Below are 22,336 nucleotides of genomic sequence, written 5' to 3' on the forward strand. Positions count from 1 at the left end.
TATTTGATTTTAATGCATAGAAGTATGCATAAAGATAAATTTTAATCGGAGATCGACGTAAATGAATATTCCTCAAGAAATCCATGTTTTTGAAATCAGTAAACAAATATTCATTGAAGGAAATTTTAGAAAAAAAAAGAAAAATTGAGATAGTACCTTCGAGAAAGATAATTTTAGGACCTAAACTCTGACTCAGACTATTGACCAAGACCTAATTCCTTCGTCCGTTTCAATCAATGACGATGTACCAGTTCAGGAAAAATATACCCAAATCACCCACCGAATCTGAAACTAAGTTAAGATTTGTGATTTTGATCTAAGTATCAAGTTAACAGAATTCGAGAAATTCTGTTTAGAATTGAGAACTGAATCTAGAAGTAATGAGATACGGATTTAAGATATACTCATGGTATTCAAACAAAATCAAAACTGTAAACTTCCATAGAAACCCTGCCTTCTTAAAAGACTGTCTTACGCCAGAATACTGGAGGGAGCATTTGACATATATGTTTATCTAAGGGAAGTTCGGTTGCAACAGCTGGCGGAGAGTGTTCGAGAGACAGCTCACGCGGTAAGGCTTGCCGAGGTCTTGACCAGCCTCGGTATGGTTAAAATGGTGCGCTTCTGGTACGATGGACGAGGGCCGACGAAGCAGTCCTCCCTGAGTGAAGTGCCAAGACACCTAAGAAGAATCGTGGAGGGTTCTGACCAGGCGATGCACGGGCTCGCGGTGCCGAGGACATCCATGCGCATGCCGAGAAAGATATTATATGATGGACCTATGTTTTTTGTAATCTATACTGGATCTCGTTGTTGACTCGCTCGTCTCAACGGAGAGTCTAGAGTGATACTGTTTTGTTGAGAAACAAAGACTCAATGAGAAATTTTGAAGTATGACATATATAATCCGTAAATTGTTTATCAAGGATTATTTTTATTAAAGTTTAATAAAGAGGAGTGTGTGTATCTGTTTTCTAAAGCTAAAGTTAAGAAAGGCATTTCAATTATGGGTGGGTGAGTACTTGTTTGGTTCCCCGATTCCAGTGGTAGGGTGGTGGCTAACCCATGGGCCGGATGGGGTTAGGCTGGAATCAGTGGAGTTTTAATAATCAAACTGAAAAATATTAGAATTACGCTAAGATTCGAATAGTTAATTCCCTAATAAATTTTTCAAATAAGTGGATCAACGGTTGTGCCTCGCGCAGAGGGACAGAGGGATCTTACAGTAAACAAGCCTTCCTCAGCTCAACCACACTCTTATGAGTTTTCCAGATACTCCAAAGTAGTCAACAAACTTCAATTTTGATGTAGAAAATCAAACTGTATGCATCCAAAATGAACTGGTTTACGTAGTGCAAGATACCCTGCTTTCCAAGACTCCAAATTGCAATGTAGTGGTTCAATCAAGTATGGATAACTTGCATTGACACCTAAACAAGCTCAATGTTGAATATCAGCACCAACCAAGATGCGTACATATCAATTTTGTCAAACCCCTTCCTCTATTTTGAGAAAAACTAAAAAAATCAATAAAACCAGTAGTAGAATTACTCTAATTTCTTCAATCCTTGTCTAAATTGAGAGACCAGACATTCATTAGCTTAGCAATGATGTCCACTAACTCCATGTAAAAGGAATTAGACCAATTGTTTAAGATGAGAGAGTAATTAGTCGATTAATCACACTCTGTTTCACTAATCACAGTTGACAACCTTTTTAATCAGCTCCTTTTCAGCTCCATAGATCATAATTGCTTAATCCAATCATATAGCCTCCTTCTCAGGTGTATGTACCAACTAATTGCTAAACCAATTTTAAAAATTATCAAGCACACAAGTGAAATTTGAACTCCACTTAGCAAAATATGTGAAAAACTGTCCTGTTTCTCTGTAGATGCTGCGCCGCCTGCTCCTGAAGGTTTTTGGGCTAATCAAAGTGTCAATTGATGGCATATAATGTTGCCTAACACTCCAACGCAAGTTTACAATCCATCAATGAATTGATTTTTATAAAAAACTAGGTTTAATTTTATCAAAAGTTGACCTCTTTTTCTCTGTTTTGTGAGAGCTCAAAAACCAGTAATTTTCACTCATTCAAATGCATCATATTTGCTCCAAAATCAGTGTAGGACTTGTACATAAGTTACCAATACATTCTTCCTTGTCACATACATGTTTCTTTGTCAAATTTGCATCTATTTTCACCATACATCCCCGCTTCCAAGCTTCAATGGAAAGCTTCCAAAAAACCAAAATTTTCCTTTGCTTTGGGCAACCCTAATTTGCTTTGTTTCTGCCTGAATCACCTGCAATCCGCTCAAGGGTGTTTAGTAGAGCTTACCCGATAAGCCAAGCTCTCAGATCTGATAGAAATCGATGTGCTCCAAGCTTCACAGCATCAATGACAAGCTTCACAGCTTCTTCTCCCTCTTCTCTCACTCACTCATAAACCCTAATAGAGAGCACCAGGCTCTGATACCATGTTGAAAAACATGGTAGAGAGAGAGGAGACACACACACAGGATCAAACCCTAATGTATATTGCAAACCCTAACCATAGAGGGAAGCCATCTCCCTTCTCACACAATGCATAAAGCCATAATCCATAATACACAAGATACACACTGTGTTGTGTCCACACACTACTAACCCTAACTAATGTCCACACACTATGACCAGCTGAACGCGGTCATTTATGTCTCACACATGCTGCTACCTAACATGCCAGCACATAGCATAGCTGGCACACACTGACATCGAGCATGAATCTCAACATGACAGACTTTATTTCACCATTGTGCATCACCAATGGCACACTCCCTACATGAGTGATAGCATGCTGAGAATCATTACCAATGGCACAATCCAAACATGAGTGATAGCATGCTGAGAATCATCACCTGTCTCCACACAGCCTTTCACATCCATTGGCTTCATATGTTCAAACCATTCGCCATGACAAGTCATATGGTTTGATGCTCCAGAGTCCATATACCAAGTGTCATCACTGTCACCATGTGTCATCATAGACCCCACGACATGTTTCATGACAAACAAGTGATTTGCACTACCATCATGACTGCTTGATGCAAAATTTTCACTATTTGCATAGTTTCCACCATGTTGTGCTCCCAAATTTTCACTATTTGCATAATTTCCACCATGTTATGCTCTAAATGGCTTGACATTGTATCCCATAGGGATCATGTCAAGTAACAAATCCTGTTCATCTCGCAACCAGTATCCTTAAATATGTCCACACAAGTCCTAGAGAGCTGCAGCAACTTAGGAAGAACATTTGCATCTCGCATATTCTTCGACCGAAGGTGCTTTAAGGAAGAAAGACCATAGACCACTACAGTGTTATGATTGACTTTAACATCAGGCTTCTCTCTGTGGCCAATTTGGAAAAAAAATTCTGCACAGGAATCTGCCCTTGTATCATCCTGAAGATCTTCTATTTCTCGGTTGAAGGACCGCTCATTCCTCTGGTTTTTGATCTGTCCTATAATGGAAGTAGTCCCATGAAAAACTGCCTGGTTTTTCATGGAAGTAGTCCCATGAAAAACTGCCTGGTTTTGACACTGAATGACCTTCGCAGCTCTTGGCAGCACAGGACGCTCACGAGGGCCAACTAGCGAAGGGGCCAAAACGACCAGGAAGGGCAAAGTCAAGAACGCGCTCATTCCTCCTCACAACTAGTGCAGTACACCTAACAAAGGCCCTCTCCAATAGTTGCTGAGAAAATTCCACAGACGTTGAGGTGAAAGAGTTGAAGAAAAGAGTTGTTTCCATGTTCACAAGATTAGCCTTCAACTCCTCCACAACACCGCTCCCAAACATGGCATTCAAGAAGGTGGCCATCGTCACAGGTTGGATGTAGTCTTTACTCTTTGTGCACTCATGCATAGCTAGCATGATAATAATCCTGGCCACCATCTCCCCCCTAATACCTTCATGCACCAAGCCATCTAGGCAAACCTCCGTCAGCTTTTCTTCACCCAGAAATTTGTCATTCTCGGCATGCAGCAACTTAGCAGCACCAGCAGCAAGAGGCGGCTCCACAGCCGCTGCTCTATAGACTCTTCGCATGTCCTCTGTTATCTTCACGATAGTTCTCATGTGCTTTGCCACAAGTTGCTGTGGAAGAGTCCACGCAACCACATCTAATCCCACAATACAGGCAAAAACAGCTATTGCTATGTCCCGAGTCACCCAGCCTGGCTTTGTGATATCAATGTTCTTCCCAAGCAACTTCATCTTTGCCAACAGAATGGTTGCGCCCAGCTTGTCAGTTGTGTCGACTGAATCATAGTATGCTGCCCAGAGTGGCCTCCCCTATCGTATCACGTGTAGGATCTGTGCTTACATCATCCTCGCTGCTGCTAGCGTGGGCAAGAATATCACTCTTTCCAATCAAATAAATGGGATGGTAGACAGTGAAAGGGTGAGCCAATCTCACACGTGCACTTGCATCTTCCTCTGCTGCTGCTGCTAGGTCTGCCACTTTTCTATCAGTGCCCAGCACTAGACTGAAAAAGCTGCTGGCTCTCGGGATACTTCTTAATGACCTCCTGAACTTCGTAAAATTGTCACCTAGCTCTCCTGCTTCCTCTACACACAAAAGAAGCCTCTTATTCTCCAGCTTCTTTATGTCTTCCTTGAAGAACTGCTCATACTTTTCTTCATCCCATTCTGGAAATTCTAAAGATCTGAGAATTTGCTGGAACTGATTGAATATTTCAGTTTGGAGGGACTGTCCTTTCTCCTGTGCGTGTATCCATGCTTCACATGTCATGTCAGTATGCTGATTGAAGACTGCCATGATGCTAGCAACAAGTGCCACAAAGGTTTTCTCACTGGATTGTGGGTTCTGCATAATGTCTGCTAGCTGCTCAGTGCGTCTCGGGAACCCAGTCTGCTCCTTTCCCATGCATGATATGTAAAAAACATAGAACTCCTTCCGCCACAGCTCGCAAATCAATCTTGACTTTCCCCATCCGCTGCTTTGAACCAAAGCAACCAGCGGCGCATACCTCTCATTGCGGTTCCATGAACTGGCATAATCCTGCAACTGCTGAGCCACATGGGTAAGTGCCTTCTCTGGAGCGACGTACTGAGTATCCCAGGCACGCTTTGCAGCCTCCATGGCCAGATCCCAGATCTTCTGCTGAAGCAAAGCATCCTTATCCTTTCGCTTGACAGCAGGGAAAAGGCCCAGAACATCGCCATAGGTTTGGCAGTTTGGTAAGCGTTCCAGACAAGATCTTGGATCGCTGCAGTCCACAGACTCCAAGTCAAGTCTTATACCCAATGATTGCAAGAACCCCGCAAACCTGACCTGATCTCCGGTGATTTCTCCTCTCTCAGGCTCAGAATTTAAGTAAAAATCTATGAGTCCAGTGTCGAATCCATCAGCTTCGTTCGTTCCTGGGAGAAGGGTCACCATGGCTTCAAAGCCCACAAGAACGGCTGACAAAGGGCGATTTAACCCACAAGATTAAGGATAACCACACAAAGAATAACCTCACACAGCATGAAACAGCCGCATATGCTGGAGACGATGATCTTCCACAGGTTGTTTCGACGATAGGAGCCCGCCCTTGTTCCTTTGTTCTGGCTTCTTCCCTATTTTATCTACGTTCAAGGCCTCTCAAATAGAGTCTTAAACGCTGTCGGCGACCCCTGTAATTAATTAGTTAATTACTTGGTGTGTATTTTTGTAAGGTCCAAATTTCAAAATAGAAATGGCATTCCTTTTTATCTAGGCAATATCAACACTTGTCCGCCTATCTGCCTGGCATGCTGGCGGGTTTATTATAGTGGAATTCCTTTCTCCCATCGTGGAGGCCAACCCATAGAAGGTTCTCTCTCGCATATCGTGGAGGCTCCTCATAGCATCAGATTTCCTCTTCTGTAATTATAAAGGGTTGCTTATAAGCACCCCAATAATTAAGGTTTGGTAGATCCAATAAATCCCAAGCTTGGGTTTGATCGATGGATGGCAGAAGATGCTAGGCTGTGATGGTGGCAGAAGAGTCAACGTTATGTGCATCCTCGTGGTTGTCGTTGTTTCATAATTTCAACCTGTTGTGATTATAAAAACTTTAAGTTTGGAAGAGTCAACGTTGTGTGCATCCTTGTGGTTGTCGTTGTTTCAAAATTTCAGCCTGTTGTAAAATTGTTGTGATTATAAAACAAGACACAATAGGATCCTATGGCCATGGCGAGCGCGATTGGAATGCACGTTTCCTCACCTCAACAAAGGGAAAATATTTCTTGTGTTAAGGTAGTAAATGACTATGAAGCTAGCATTTACATAAGTTATGGCCATAAACACTATAGGTCTTAGAAGAGTTTCTTAGTTGGATTTCTAGGGTCAAGCAAAGCTACATCGTCAATTTGCTAGATGAGAATAAACGTTGCATAGCTGAGGGTTTAACCCCATTCACCCATACAACACAACTAGCACAATTCAACCCATGTAGCAAGCTAGTGGGCCCACATGAAGCCTCTTTCTCAAATTGGCAAGTCGATATGTCAAGTATAGTGAACGAGAAGGAGCACCAAGCAGGACAACCAATATGCAACGAAAAGGAGGCTAACTATGCTACAATGCTAGTTACAACCTAACCATATTTTTGGAAGGGCTTCAACCCAGGGAGTGCACTATACAGAAATCATAGATACAACATGCATTCAAGAGGTATTTGAAAACCCCCTTACTTGTAAATTTGAAGTAGATAGAACTAACCCGTTTCTCTTAAGGAACTTACAGATTTTTTCCAAAATTGGATTTAAATATCCCTCATGTAAATAAATTTCTAAAAATTTATCTTAATTTCAGGTTTAAAATGTTGGAATATTAATGTTTAGCATGCCTAGGATGTGCTCATGAGCACTAGTGCCTGAGTGAATTCAAAGAGAAAACTAATAATTGTAAAGGGGGTTGCAGGCACACTTAGTGTACTCTCCATTAAGTAGAGTGTGTGTAGCTAATGATTAATTAATCGATTTTAGTCATATGATGCATGCATTAACTGGGCTCTCCCTTGGCAAGATTAGGTCATTTTTGTGGTGTAGAATAGGTCAATTTTGTTCCCTTTTTTTGTGGACTTGAACCTCCTGCCAGTGGAGGAACTCTAGCATCTTGTGGAGGTAAGAACTCGGTGAGTTTCCAACTAGGAAAGTGAAGAAGACCTCCAGCGCTCAAGTTCGTACAGCCAATTGATGGTTTGCAACTCTCTCAACCGCGTCATTGTCGTCTGAGCAGGCCGGTGCACGAAATCTGTAGCGTTGTCTGTTGTACAGCAATGCGCAACATGTGGGCAATCTCAAGCCACACAATCTTAGGGCTTTTGAAGCCCATAGTCTTAAGTATCTACAGTTAAGAGATCAGCCCCAGTGGTTGCTCCATGCGTGCGTGCTAGAGTCAAAAAACCAGGTTGCTCACTTGGTAGCCATTGAAGCTTCCATTAAAGCTTCAAAATCAAGTGTCCTTTTTGCACTAATCCTCTCCTCTTAGCTTCAAATCTCTTAAGTGCTTCTTGAAGTGTTTTGCTCCAGATTCTCTGATGTTGTGGGCATACACCATGAGGTGTTCATAAACCTCATTGTCATCAAGCTTCATCACAATCTTCAAGTGCACAAAGCTTCTCAAAGTGTGCTTATAAGCACTAATAGTGTTGATTAACACTGATGAGGCTACTAATCCAGCAAAGGGGAGCCATTCTAAAGTGTTTCTAAACACTAAGAGTGTTCTTAAACACTAATGGTGAATCTAATCACCAATGCAAGTGTCATTAGATGCTAGAAATGTGCAATTAAGCACTAATAGTGTTGCTAAACACAAATGGTGATCTTAATCACCAAACAAAGTGTTCTTTGACACTAATAAATCTAATCTCTATCAGAATTAGTGGTTGGGCACAAACCCTAAGTGCTAAACCATAAACTTTACCATCTTAATCTCCTTTTTTATGCAACATCCTTGGCTTGATTAAGGGTTGTTGCACTCTCATAAGCCTTTCTCTTTCTATTTAAGCCAAAACATCACAAATTTTTGGTTTTTTCTTCTTCATAAATCAGCCCATTACTCTCTAACAATCTCCTTCAATACCCAATGTCAAAGGACAACACCCAAATTAAGAAGTTCTCTGGAGAGGGCTTCCACACTTGGCAAGTCCTTGTCAAGTACAAGATGATGTCCAAAGGTTTTTGGCCATTCATCTCCGGCACTAAAGTTATTGATCGAACTAAGGCTGAAGATATTGAAGATGATGAGAGGGCACAAGCCATCATCATGCTTCATCTTGATGAGGCTCTTATTCACCATGTGGACCAGCTTCCGACTGCAAAGGAGAAATGGGATGAGCTTGATAAGCTCTATGGAGCTCGTGGTAAGAATTCCAAGATCTCACTTAAAATTGAATTTTTCAGCTTGGAACTCAAAGAGGGAGACGGCATTGGAGCCTTCATCTCTCACTTGAAGGACCTTATGGCTCAACTTGCATCAGTGAATGCGAGAATGGATGAAGATGATGCATTAAAAGCAGTCAAGAAGGTGTACCCCACCTTAGTCATCTCACCACCCTAAAGAACATACCTGATCCCATCCTGGAAGGAGTCATTCAATCTTGTCTTGAGATGAAGAAAAGAGGCCAAAGGGAGGAGCTGAATCTTCAAATGCAACAACTTCATCGAATATCGAACAAGCTTTGTCACATCAAGTGATCAAAGTAAGATGTGTCCATTGCAAAAAGGTGGGTCATTTGGCACATAATTGTTGGATAAAATATCCCAACAAAATCAAATGTAACAAGTGTACATTTTATCCTTTGGATAAAAATCTTGGACTCACGATGTGAGTTATAGGAGAAACTAAATGATGCTCAATAACTCACGAGATGTGAGTTTATTGGACTCACGATGTAAGTTATAGGAGAAACTAAATGATGCTCAATTAAAGAGATGGACTTAAAGAATAACAACTTACACAACTTGATCATTGTATCTAGTCCGGAAACATTCAATCAATGTTGTAAAGAAGCAATAAGTTTAGATGATAACATGATGGAGGATGATCATGATACAAGAAGCAATAAGTTTAGATGATAACATGATGGAGGATGATCATGATACAAGATGTTCCTCATCTAAACCAACTGAAGCAAAGGGTAAATAAAAATTGATCTTGGAATTGTCATTTCCTGAATTCTACGCAACCTTGTTTAAAATCCTTGAACTAAAATCTCCAAAAGAGGATGAGCTCCCTCAAGACAATACATCCTTAATTCCTCTCATAATGGTGGACCTAATGCCTTGCGTTCTTTGCCACCACTAGCACCCCAATCCCCAATGTGTGTACCCGAAGTCGGTCTTTCAATTCTGCCAACATTGTAAGGTTTTGGGTCACGACACATCTCAATATCGTAATTCACCTACAATTAACTCAAAGCCTCCATCTCCTATGCCCCAAGCAAAAACAGTCCAAAGGGTAGAAATTGCTTTTAGGAAGCAGTTAAGCAATATCGTAATTCACCTACAATTAACTCAAAGCCTCCATCTCCTATGCCCCAAGCAAAAACAGTCCAAAGGGTAGAAACTGCTTTTAGGAAGCGGTTAAGCAAACACTTCAATGTTTCTATTGTCGTGGACCGCACAATGGCAGAATGCACAGTTTGGAATACTTCCATACCCACAGTCACACTGACACTTTTGAAACATGTGTGAATAATGTGGCATCGATCACATATACCAAGATTGCCCAAGGTGAGTTGCTTCAATACAACTCTTAACATCTTGAGTGTGCAAAACGGAAAATTATCCACGGTACCCTTGAATGTGCCTACACGCTTACAAGCCAAGGCACGAGAAACAATAAAAAAGAATGCAAAAGGAAACACTTTGAAATGGGTAGGAGAGAATGATTTAAAACAGAAACCAAAAGGTAAAACAAAACCTTCTACATCCAAGAAAAACAAGGGACAACAAATTGTCGACACCAAGGTTGAAAAAAAGGACAAGGAAAAGGAGCCTATGCAGGATATGATCCCAAAAGAGCCAAAAGCTACATATGATGTAGAAGAATCCACCTCAAAGGCTACCACTCAAACCACAAAACCCACATTTGCAACACATGATAAAAAAGCACCAAATAAAGTTCATTCTCGTCTGCATGGGCAAACATAATGAAAACGTGATGATCCAAGGAAAGTCAAATGATGAAACAAGTTCTAGTATGTCGCTTAGTGAGGATGAAAAAAGTTTCGATTTGTCACTCAGTGTGCCTCAAAGACGAATTAAGAAACTAGAACCCACCCAACCACCCCAAACTAAAAATCATGATCATATGACATGCAAAACGCAAACAGCCAAGCTCAAGAGAGCATGCTTAGCATTGTTGAGTGTCATACAAGCTCATTGGTTGTGATTGAACCACATAATGTCAAACCCACAAAAGCAACCAGAATACAAAAACAAGAGGAGTATCACTTTCCCTTTCACGAGAAAGACGTACTCTCTACAGAAATGAGCCCATCAGGCCAAGAAGAGTCATTAAAGGTAGATTGCACGATTGATACGGTTGCAAAAGCACGTGCGCAATTCTCGATGCACCCCTTACAAAAATTAAGCAATCTCTCAAATCCTCATTTGGAGAAGTGCTCTTCTCTCATGGGGTGAAGCCAGCATAACATTAGCACTTGCACCTTTAAAGGTTAAACAAGAGTTATGCTAAGACATCAAGAGCTACATAGAACGGGACTGTCAGGATTTGCAAGTTTCCAAGCAGACCTCAGTTAGAGTTGTTAGAGGACCAAGTGTGCCATTGTAAACATTGGGCACTCTTGAAAAATCTGAGAGAGCCAAGAAGAGGATGAAAGTGAATAGGAACATGAAATTGGAAAAACGGGATCTAAAGCTGAAACAAACACTGAAACATCCATGGTTTCACTAGAAGATTCTATCATGGTATGGTTAGATTTCCCTGTGGGGGCAATGATGTTAAGCACAAATACAGATTGATTAGCCCTTGAGCAAGTCATAACATCATGACAATAGACACGGGTGTCATTGGGACAACCTAAAATCATCCCTAAAGATAATGGTCTTGCAAGAGGTGCCAATGGACAAAACATTGAAGTTCTAGGTTTCTTTAGCTGTGCTACTCAAACAATCACTGGAAATGTGGAATTTAGATTCATGTAACCCTAGATTCCCTGGAGTATGATGTCATACTTGGGTCCATGACTCATTGTATTCAATTGATGAATTTATGTAAACAGTCTCCTTGAACACTCCTGCAGGCATTGTGAAACTACTATTACGGGAGGAAGAAACCTTGGAGGAGTTGTAACTTCCAACATATCTTACTCAAAATAATTCCAACTTTTCAATAAAACCACCACAATCCAAGCACATCTTTATCCACAATGAGAGCACAATCTCATGACCCTCAACTTATGGGATTTGTTAGGTCAACCAACACTCACGGCTCATCCTAATAGAATTCCATTCACACAAGACTTGAACATGCCATGTTTGGGGTACTTTGAACATACACTATATATTGAAACTAACCCCCTTACTTGCAAGTCTTTTGTGGTTGAATATGTGTTGGAAGCATATGTGATATTGGGGCATAAATGGACTATTGTTGCCCAAGCACCACTATTCTTTGCTAGCAATAGGGTCATCATGATGGTTAATGGCACAAAATTGACAATACCATACTACACAAAAGAGGAACCAACCCTCATGCATTTCTATTATGTTGAATGCAAAAAGCTACAAGACTCTTTCTCAGAAGCTCTTCTACATGAAGACCTACCATCTGCATCAATGACAGACTATGATAAAGTATCTACTCCTCCGACTCCATCCTCACCAACAAAGTCCAATGCGAAAACCTCGCACTGCACGATGACCCAAACAAGCATGATAATCATTAACCTAAGATGCATGATGAGAGCCAACACAGCTATGTGGTAAGGCAAAGCAACAGGCAGTTTACTATTAGATAATTTTTGAACATCCCACTTCTTCTAGACTCCTTAATGGATGCCCTATCATCTTATCAAGAATATCCTAATCTATGGGAAAATGAACTATATCCTACTCTACATTCTAATTTGAACCTATACGAGTTGGTCACCCACATTAGAATGAGTCTCAAAATGCCTCCACATATGGCTATCCCCCTAGGAACAAAGGTAGCAAGGTATCATAGACCCCGTTCAAGATTAAAATTCCAAAAAAAGAGATTTTTTTCACTTTCTTTAAAAAGAAAAATAAAACAATGTTGTGGGTTGTTCCCACTTTACCCATGAGACACATGCACATAACATACAAACAAACCCTCTCTCTCCTATACTCAATCCACGGCATGCAACACACACACATGAACACACATGCACGCACACACTTTCTTTGAAACTCTTTAAATACAAAAAGCCAAAAACAAAACAAAAATGACAAGAAAACGAGTACACACACACACACACACACACATATGGGGTGCCTATATAATGTCACTCAAGCACCCTCATTTTTATGATCTTGTTGTAGGCTTGTGTCCTTCATCGAAGAGGTCATTCACCCTCATGTTTATGACATTTTACGTTATTAAGCATTGTTGATCTCTCTCTCTCTCTCTCTCTCTCTCTCGCACACTATCATGTGCTCTGTGTGTGTGTGTGTGTGTGTGTGTGTGTGTGTGTGTGTGTGTGTGTGCGCTTGCATGGGTATGCAGGGAGGACCAGCTATGTAGACTATGTCGGGAGGTAGAGTTCAAGGAGCACTATATCTGCAGATGCCCAGTTTACTATGAGATTCATTACCAGTATCATTGTCTATTCAAAGAGCGTTTTGATCCACTTTGTTAGGTGATGGATTATCCTTATCAGAGATGCTTGGGCTTGTTATTGATGGAGCTATTTAGACATAGAGAGAGATTACTACAGACCCAGACTCTATGCTCAGGATTGGCTCAGACCTCAATCACCAGCTTCGTCAGACCAGAGGGAGCCTCCCCCATGACCTAGATAACCCTAGATCTGACATCAGCAAAACCAGGAGATCGTTATCGTGATAGGAGAGCCACAGAGATCTGTTGAAATATACAAGTGAATAGGGTGTGTGTGGGAACAAGCTCTTGGATAGAGGCTGTAAAAGAGGAGATGTAATTGTGAAAGAACCTGTGAAAAGGTTAGGAGAATCTACTGGGAGAGAATAATGGGTAGCATGAGGGAATTTAGGAGTGTGGAGTTATTCTGGGAGATATTCAGGGAAAAGAGAAGAGGTGGAGAGAATCAGGCAAGAGGTGGAGATATTCAAGGAGTGAATCATGGAGAAATCAATGGGATTTGATGCTTGATGTAAACACTATAAATTGAGGCATAGCCCTAATGAGAATTTGCTGGTTTTTGAGTATCCATGCCTACATTAATCTATGTGTTAATTATTCACTAATTACGTCTTAATCACTTGCTAATCACTTTGTTAATTATGCTGATTCTAGTGTTTGATCCACCATAGTTCATCATTTAGCTCAAATTTCAACATGGTATCAGAGCCATGCCTAGAATCAACCAGATTTATGAGCCCATTAGTGAATTAATCAGGATTAGTATGATAATTAGCAAAAAAAATCAGTTTTTAGTGAGTTTTCACTCTTCCCCTTCACCCCCAGCCAGTGGAGGGTCTCTAGCACTTAGCATACTTCAAATTAGGTCTTGTGCTTCTAGCTTAAGCTAGCTAAGGTCCTTGGCTACCAGCCCATCTACTCCACGCAGCAAACCGCCACGAATCAACGCCGATTTTCGCAGATGAAGGGGCGCCGTTTTTCTGAAGAAGAATGAAGATTTCTCTTTGCTCAGGTCAAAGCTCTTCAATTCCTCTTAGCACAAAGGGTAATCAACCATGCTCTACAAGCTGGTGAAGTCAGAATTGAGTTTCATCAAGTCTACAGAGAGATCAAAGCTCTTCATCAAATCTGCAGATGACTTTGGTAAAACAGAGATTAAGCTTTCATTATTTGGTCAAATCTTGTGTTTCTTGGCTTAATCCTCTACTAGACTCATTGCTATTGATGCCTTTCAAAGCATTTGAGCTCATTTGAAGTGGAAGGCACCAGATCTGAGCTCCCCGCATACTCTGTTTTTTGCACACAAACCAGAGCATTAATTTGCTAATCAGTGATTAATCAGTGCTAATCACTGTACTTTGGTGCAATTGAGGGTTCAAATTAACCATTAGGTATCTGATACAGATCCCTATAACTTCAGATTTCAAATCGGAGTTGGTTTGATACTCCAACCATCCCGTACAAATTGGCTACTCTCAATTTAATGTAATTTCTGGTGATTTTATGCTGATAAAATTGTTGTAATCATCTATTAAACACCAGATTGAGTTGTAAAAGGGTAGACACTGCCCTTGAATCTTGAATTTGGATCAAGAGGTAAGACCCCCTTCACATCACCATGAATTCAGCACAGGAAATAGCCAAATTTAATGGAGAACAGTTTTATACATGGCAAACAAAAACCATGTATTTGCTGATGAGGAAAAATCTGTGGGGATTAGTTGAAGGGAGAGATGAATGCCCAGAGAGAGGGGAAAATGAGTGGAAGAGTAGGAATGAAAAAGCATTGGGGCTTATTGCACTCAGTTTAAATGATGAGATCATCCATCATATCACAGGGATACAGTGGGCAAAAGATGCATGGGATGAACTCAATAAATTATTTGGTACACAAGCAAAAAATTCCAAGATAAATCTATTAATGCAATTTTACAAATTGGACATGAAGGAAAGTGAACCCTTAATCACACACTTGAACAAATATAAAAGCATTAAGCAACAGCTGGCAGCTATTGGCAAAAAGGTAGAAGATGATGAAGCATTAGCTGTACTTTTGAAGAGTGTGGATAAAGGAGATTATGAAAACATTGTAGCAACACTAAAGAATGTGCCTGAACTGAAGATACACGAGATAGAAGCAGCTCTACTGGAGCAAGAGAGCAGAGGCAAAGAGAAGAAAGAGCTCGACTCAACAGCAGGAGAGGAAAAAGCATTCTTCACCCGAGGAGGATTCTCTCGAGGACGAGGACGAGGAAGAGGCAGAGTAGGAGGGAGGACCTTCACTTGCCACAAATGTGGAAAGCCAGGACACATGGCGAGAGACTGCTACAGCAAACCCAGTGAAGAAGGAACGACATCGGCAAACTTCATGGAGGCTCCAAGAGAAGTGGAGTCGGATCATCTTTTCTGAGAGAGAGAGAGAGAGAGAGAGCCCACAACCCAATGTAACCTGCCCCAACAAAGTAAAACCACCTCTGAGCCACCGATGATGTAGGCCAAGTGGTAGATGTATGTGTGAACACTTTAGTCAAGGTCACGGGCACTTATAGTAGCCTTGGACACATAGAGAGAGAAAGTGTCAAGGACTATGGAGTTTAGGGACTTGAGGCACTGGTCGCGGGCTATCAAGTAAGAGGGAAACTTGATACAGGGTCCAGGTGTGTTAGGATTATTCACTTGAGGGGAGGTGTTGAAATATACAAGTGAATAGGGTGTGTGTGGGAACAAGCTCTTGGATAGAGGCTGTAAAAGAGGAGATGTAATTGTGAAAGAACCTGTGAAAAGGTTAGGAGAATCTACTGGGAGAGAATAATGGGTAGCATGAGGGAATTTAGGAGTGTGGAGTTATTCTGGGAGATATTCAGGGAAAAGAGAAGAGGTGGAGAGAATCAGGCAAGAGGTGGAGATATTCAAGGAGTGAATCATGGAGAAATCAATGGGATTTGATGCTTGATGTAAACACTATAAATTGAGGCATAGCCCTAATGAGAATTTGCTGGTTTTTGAGTATCCATGCCTACATTAATCTATGTGCTAATTATTCACTAATTACGTCTTAATCACTTGCTAATCACTTTGTTAATTATGCTGATTCTAGTGTTTGATCCACCATAGTTCATCATTTAGCTCAAATTTCAACAAGATCCAATGAGCCTTGAGATCCTGCCTTATAGGCTCAGACCTTTGAAAGAAAGCTGAGAAGTTTTCTTATGCTTGTATTAGGATGTAAAGTGGTCACCCCTCCATTATGATTGAGGGGAGGAGTATATGTCTAAGGAGTTCAATGCATTCTTGTGGCTGAACGTGGGATAAAACACCAATGCACAATGCCCTTACACCTCAGCAAAATGGTGTAGCTGACAAAGGATGTAAAGTGGTCACCCCTCCATTTGATTGAGGGGAGGAGTATATGTCTAAGGAGTTCAATGCATTCCTGAACGTGGGATAAAACACCAATGCACAATGCCCTTACACCTCAGCAAAATGGTGTAGCTAACAATGGAAAAACACATGGAGGTGGCACACTATATGGTTAAGACTCAAGCATTTCCACATACATTTTGGCTTGAAGTTGTTATGTATGCCACTTATGTACTTAATAGGTGTCCCACCAAGGTGTTGAAAATAGCCACACCTTATGAGGCTTGGCATGGTAGAAAGCCCTCTGTGGCTCATTTATGTGTATTTGGTTTCTTGGCATATGCCCTTATGCCTGAGAAGCAGCACACTAAGCTTGATGATGATAAAGTTGTGAAATGCATTTTGTGGGGTACAATATTGAGAGCAAAGGATATATGCTCTATCATTCAACTACACAAATAATCTTGATGCGTCAAGATGTTGTATTTGTGAAGGATGCTATGCAATTATTACTTGCATGTATCAAAGAGATCAAGATAACGGGAGAAAGAGGGCGAATATGTGTGTGTGTGTTGTGTGTATATACATGTATATGTGTGTGGGAATAACCCATTAAAAGGGTTTTTTTTTCATATTTATAAACTTCGGCAAAGTTTATAAAAAAACAACCAGTATGTGGGTGCATATGTGTGTGTGGGGGCATATGTGTGTATGGGTGGGAAACTCGAGCAGCAACAACCGAGAGGAGGAAGAGAGGGGCCTTTGGCCTACCATTAGCACATAAGAGAGAAGAAGGGGTGTGGGGAGGGTCCCCTTGGTCTACACATGGAAGAATGGAGAAGGAAAAGGCCCGTGGATGCCCACCTCTACTGCACATGGATGATTTCTCATCCTCACAACTACTATCTGAAAAGGTCACGTATGCTGGGACCATGTTCATCCATTCTTCAATACCTTTGTTGGAGTTAATTTCAAGAACTTTAGGGCTTCCTTTGGGTGCCAAGTATTCCCCTATAAATGTAGACTTTACCAAGATTTATTATCATTGGACCCCAAGAAAAGGGCATCTGCAGTTGATGACTTGTGTCTAGGTAGTCTCCACTTTTGATCTTGTGTTGCCTTTGAAGTGTCCCTACTAGAGGAGATTTCCCTTTCTTTGTCTCGCTCATTATCCATGCAATTTAGGCCTTTGTTTTTATATCCACTGTACAAGCATAAAACAACTTGATCCATCCCTTTGCCGATTGTGAGAATGCCTTTGTACCAATCTATCTTAGCTCTTGCTTGATTCAACCATGGTCATCCCAGGAGGAGCATAAGAGTTTGGTCACACTATCAAGTATGATAGCCAATAGTCCTTTCGTGCCATGGTGGTCTTGATATTAGAAAGAAATCCAAGGGGCTTAACTCTACTTTGATCTGCAAGGTGTATGACCCATTGAGTATTCTCTAGTTATTCATAGTCTCCTCTATCATTAAATTTACTACTGACCCTCCATCAATCAAGGCATCATCAATAAAGCAACCATCAATCCATACTCCTACTTCAGGAGTGTTGGGGTCTACAAATGAATCAATTGAATGAACCTCCTTCTGTGAGTGATCCTTTTGTGCATTGCTTTGCCTAGAAATAGAGTTAATTTGAATCTTTCTTCTTCTGGAGAAAAGGTTTTTGCATCTCTTCCTATAGGGAGGGTATATCCTCATGAATTTCCTGAATTTTATGTTTGGCTAAAAGGATTCCAAGTCCTTGATGGAGTTGTTATCTTCCATCAGGTCCATAGGTGGCTCTAACCTTCTTGGAAATGGGGCTACCCCTACTTTTATTTTCTTTTAATTTCCCTTTTAATTTCCCAAAGGTGTTTCCAATGAATTGTCTTGGTCTTCCAAGGAGGGCTCCATCATAGCTTCTTGTAGGGTAGGATAAACCTGATCTTCATGTGCAGTGGACTCTTTGATTCTAAGATGTGGTTGTTGCACATTTTCTTCATTGTTTGTCCATGTTGAGGGTCCTTGAAACTTACTATCTTTGTTAAAGAGGATTTTTGAGGCCGAGGGGCTCCTTTGTTTACTCTCATTACCGTGCAGCCACTTCAAGTTCTTCTAATACCACAAAATTTGAAGTGCTTTCCTTTTGACTTTTTACTTCCTGTCCTATAAAGGTGGAGGGAAGTGGATAGTCCTTTCCTGTATGGCCTTCACCTTTACATATTGAACACAAGGGAACAAAGCCAACCTCCCTCCGAGAGTTAGGGAAATTTGGTGCTATATGGCCAAGTTCATTGCATCGATAGCACTCAACACGACTCCTTTGATAAGACCCTTGTTTCCATCCTCTATAACTTTGGGATGGAGATCTCCTTGAGCCAAAGTTGGGGCCAAAGTTTTGGGGATTTGGGCCAATGTTTGTAGTCTTGAGTTTGGACTCAAGAAAATTGAACCGTTTGAACTCAAGAAAATTGAGTTTGGACTCAAGAAAATTGAGCCGTTGATCTCATACCTTCTTTTTCCTCTGATGCATTTTCTTCAAGAAACAAATGTCTTCAGTATAATTCCATTTTAAGGAGTAGGAGAAAAAATCTCATGGAACTATTGGTTTCTTGTTACACTCAATGACAAGCTGTCTTGGTTGATGAAACTTGCCACACCAAGTACTGCCTCTTAAAGTGTCTCTTGGTGTTCTTTGTGATAGGAAAGAAGCATTGGTGGAGACACTTACAGTCTTGATCTGCTCCATCATTGGTGTTCTTTGTGACATGGAAGAAGCATTGGTGGAGACACTCATCACAATCCTAATCTGCTCCATGATTGCATCCATTATCTCTTTCTTTATATTGATTAGTGAGGTTGCAAGGTACCCTTATGGATTTTTGGTAGGCACATTTGAAGGGTTTTCACTTATGACTGCATACACTGGTGGTTGAGTAGGATGAGGGTCTTCTGGAGCCCTGCTAGGCTGTGTATTTTGCATTTTTATGCTGATGCCATCCAAATTGATTCCATTGAGCATGATGTATAGGTGAAGACTAAGAGATAATGGGAAAGGGTGGTTGTGCCCAAGAACATGACCATGCTAAAGTAGCTTGTTAAGGGTTTGGGTTTTCGGATCCTAGGTATCTAGGGTTGACTTTTCTTAGGAAGGGAGAGTTTCCAAGTGAAGGGCTTGGGAGAACTCCTCTTCCTATTGAGAGAGCTATTCTTGACTCTACCTCAAAAAAGTGTCTGGCTAGGTTGATTGCTTCTTGTAGGGTAGGGGCCTTGCTAATTCCACATACTTCATGGAATCTTTATCTCTCAAGCCTCTTGTGAAGACTCCTTTTTGAAGGCTATCATCCAAATGGTGATTTCCTCATCTCTTTAATATAGATTCCATATGTGAGACGTAGGAATCCATATCTCCTCCTTCATGGCATTGCAGGCTCATGAACTCATCTCTCATCCTATCCTCAAATCCTTCATGTTGAAAATGTCTCAGAAACTCCTCTTTCAACTCATCTGAATCATTAAACTTAGTATCAATTTGCCTTTCATACCATTGAAATGCCATGCCTGTTAGTGTGGCGGGGAAAATGGCTAGCCAATGCTCTAGGGTTCGAGCATTGTTGTATATGCCGACAACCAAGAATTCTACTACATGAAGATCATGGTATTCATTATAGTCTCCTTTTAAAATAGGTAATGGGACAACATTGAAAGGATAATCATTGATATTTCTTGCCCCAATGTGGATAGATATTTGACCAATTGGTGCTCCTAGGGCCAATGCTAGTTGTGGGGGAAACAAAAATTATAATTTTTCAAAAGCTTGTTCAAAGCCCTCTTCTTTCTTGTGCTTGCCTTATCCTATCATGTCATATTCTTCATTGATCTATAGCTCTCACTTGGTCTCTACTCTGTGCATACATTATCCTTACTCTGGATTCTACATTGATTAGTGGTTTATCGAGTGTATTTTGTTTTCCATAGGGCTTCCACTTCCTCAAGCTTTCTTTTTGTTTTCAAGACATAGGCTCATTTTCTCTTGCTTTACTGCATAGGAAAAAGTACTTCTTGAAGTGGTCAAAATACACTTTTAGAGTTGGTAACTATGGTTCCTTGAACTTGTTAGTATACTCCCTTGAACAAATATGAAAATGGATTGTCTTTAAATTTACTCTATCGACAAGACCCTATTATGTGGCTAACTGAATTGCTACTAAGTCATCTATACAAGGATTTGAATACTCCAAGTTCCAAACATCAACTTTAAATTTGAATACTGCAAGGGAACCACAACATTCTCTTAGGGAGGTTTTTGCTCTTCTTGAATGCTTACATAACAGGTAGTAATCACTTTTCTAGCTATGATTGACTTAGCAATGTGAGGTGGTAAATGAACCCAACCCAACCATCTAAGGATGCTTTGAGAAGGTAATAGCAAAGCTTACACCACCATACAGGAAACTCAAATGTTTGAGTTAGCAAAGTTTTTTTCAAAGGTGGAACTAGGAGGCTAAGGTTTGGAATGAAAGTCTTGTAGTAATTAACTCTTCCAAGGAAGTGGGTTAGGGATATCCTATTTTGAGGATAGCATGGGTGCACTATGTCTTCTAATTTTTGTAAATATGAAAATTTCTTAGAATATGGTGCATTGACTATACCAAAGGGTGTTGGGGGAACCTCATAAACTTTCTTTTTTATATCACATAACAATTCAAGGGGAAAGTTTGGAAGATAAGTGGTTAAGAATGTATTTTCATATTCTTCCCTTTCCTCTTCAAGAGTCTTCCAAGAGGAAAGTAAGAAGAGGAATTCAACATTCTCTATAAATTCTCTTCCATCGAGCATGTTTTAGGTCTTTCCAACACTTGTTTCTTTAGAGTGCTCTTGGAAGAGCTTTTGTACCATGGAGTGGGTTGGAAACCTTACCATAGGAGATTGTCAATGGAGCATGATTCTATCACTTTCCCAATTGTTCTTTGTTGATCCAAATTAGGTGTTCAAGCCCTTCCTTATGCTTTGTCATTGTTGAGAGCTTTGACAGCCCAAGTTCATCTACATCTTCATCTATGGTAGTACATCATGAGCTTGAGAGGGGCTGTTGAGATTCAAGCTCGATGTCGGCTTGTGCCAGTTGCACTATGTGCTAGCATGTTAGGTAGTAACATGTGTGAGACATAAATGACTGCGTCCAGCTGGTCATTTATGTTAGGTAGACATAAATGACCAGCTGGACGCGGTCATTAATGTCTCACACATGTTAGGTAGTAACATGTGTGAGACACTATGACTGCATCCAGCTGGTCATAGTGTGTGTGGACATTAGCTAGGGTTATCTATGGATTATGGCTTTATGCATTGTGTGAGAAGGGAGATGGCTTCCCTCTATGTTTAGGGTTTGCAATATACATTAGGGTTTGCTCCAAGCTTCACAGCTCCAATGGCAAGCTTCACAACATTTCTTCATAGATTCTTCTCCCTCTTCTCTCACTCACTCATAAACCCTAATAGAGAGCACCAGGCTCTGATACCATGATGAGAAACAGGTAGAGGGAGAGGAGACACACACATAGGAGCAAACTTTAATGTATATTGCAAACCCTAACCATAGAGGGAAGCCATCTCCCTTCTCAAACAATGCATAAAGCCATAATCCATAATCTACAACACACTACTTGTATTGTGTCCACACACAGCTAACCCTAGCTAATGTCCACACACACTATGACCAGCTGGACGCGATTATTTATGTCTCTCACATGTTACTACCTAACATGCCAGCACATAGTGCAACTGGCACAAGCTGACATCGAACTTGAATCTCAACAGTCTTCTCCTCTTTGATTGGTTGATGAGTGCATATTCCCCATCTACGCACCAAAAATGGCACCCTCTCGAGGACCCACTAAACAAGGGAAACTTATGCAAGAAAATATATCTTATATCTTATTAATCAATCAAGGAGTTTAGATTTGAGAGACAAAAACAAAAGGAAAATATTTATCATTTCATGGTTTATCCTCCCACGGATTTATACACACAAACCATGACAAGTTGCATAATTAATCATAACAATCATCATAGAATCAACAAGCTCATTTTAATCATCAATTATAACAGACAAATGATAAAA

General features: G+C 40.7%; 1 pseudogene; it reads right to left on the minus strand.

Annotated features, from left to right (window-relative positions):
- Nucleotides 1-2,115: 2,115 nt before the first annotated feature.
- Nucleotides 2,116-5,614, minus strand: LOC147615477 (uncharacterized; annotated as a pseudogene).
- Between the last annotated feature and the right edge of the window lie 16,722 nt (nucleotides 5,615-22,336).

Source organism: Cibotium barometz, chromosome 40, assembly GCF_041138505.1.
Source record: "Cibotium barometz isolate CiBa-2024 chromosome 40, ASM4113850v1, whole genome shotgun sequence".
Classification (NCBI taxonomy): domain Eukaryota; kingdom Viridiplantae; phylum Streptophyta; class Polypodiopsida; order Cyatheales; family Cibotiaceae; genus Cibotium; species Cibotium barometz.